Raw genomic sequence first — 1,136 nt, 5'->3', positions numbered from 1 at the left:
CTGTCTAATAAATCCAAGTGCCTCCAAATTTTGAGACTTTCATCTTTGATAAAAGAATGTGGAAGAGATATGTCAATGACCCTCACCTTCCTTTTTTTTTTTTTTTTTTTTTTTTAACTGAGGTGCAATGAAAAGTATATTTCAGGAGCAGTTGTCTTTCAGACAATGAAATTAGATTCCCCCCTCTTTTTAAAGGAGGGCCACCAAGATGCTCCTATGAATACACAGACTGAGAGAATTGGGGTTGTTCAGCTTGGAGCAGAAAAGACTGCAGGGAGACATTATAGCAAGCTTTTAGTCCGTAAAGGAGGCCCACAAGAAAGACGAGGAGGGAGTTTTCGCAAGGTCATGCAGTGTCAGGACAAGGGGGAACGGCTTTAAACTGAGGGGAGGAGCCACGGAACCCTCAAACACAAAAGTCACATCTGAGCAATGAGGTGGAAGCATCCTCTGGCTTCAGACCACCCACGGGGGACGCGGGGCTGCCACAACCCTCCCAAGTTCAATCCCAGACAAGTGTGTTTATCTGGGAAGCGCACCCGGGGCCGGACCTGCGCTCCCGCCCTGGGCCGCCCAGCCCATGACGTCATTTTGCAGTTCTAGCGTTACGTTCGTCTCCAGCCGCCACCCCCTGCAAACACCGGGTCGGGAATGCAAAAAAGCGCCGCTCTGCTGCCTTCCAGCCGGCGGGGAGCGACCCCAAGCCCCCAGCTTGGTCCTCGGGAAGATAATTATAAAGAAGAGCAGAAAAAAAACTTGGGAGGCCCCAGCGAGGATCGAACTCGCGACCCCTGGTTTACAAGACCAGTGCTCTAACCACTGAGCTATGGAGCCACCTATCACTTCGAGCCTTGCCGACGGCTCCTGGCCCTTGCCAGCGCCGCCTCCCCGCGCTCCTGCCGGATTCCAGGGTGCCTCCGGCCGCAGGGTCCGAGTGGGCACCCTCCTCCCGCCTCCACCCGAGCCCTGCCCTCCGCCCGAGCGCCAGGGAAGCGGGGCGGCGGCACTCCCGCCGCTGGCGGTTCCAAGGCTCCCGGCCCCTTGGGGCTGTCTTGAGGGCGCCTCATGCCCAGCACCGCCGGCGCTGAGCCGGGCCCCTGGACCCGCCCCATACCCGTGTTTTCCATGGGGAAAGC

General features: G+C 57.1%; 1 non-coding gene across 1 annotated transcript; it reads right to left on the bottom strand.

The window, feature by feature from the left end:
* Nucleotides 1-761: 761 nt before the first annotated feature.
* Nucleotides 762-834, bottom strand: TRNAT-UGU (transfer RNA threonine (anticodon UGU)). Its single transcript has one exon. It is a non-coding gene; the product is annotated as a tRNA-Thr (tRNA).
* Nucleotides 835-1,136: the final 302 nt, after the last annotated feature.

This window comes from Myiozetetes cayanensis, unplaced genomic scaffold (genome assembly GCF_022539395.1).
Source record: "Myiozetetes cayanensis isolate MyiCay16 unplaced genomic scaffold, myiCay2020 scf2-11, whole genome shotgun sequence".
NCBI lineage: Eukaryota > Metazoa > Chordata > Aves > Passeriformes > Tyrannidae > Myiozetetes > Myiozetetes cayanensis.
The sequence above is the reverse complement of the archived record's forward strand: the minus strand, read 5'-3'. Positions and strand labels throughout refer to the sequence as shown.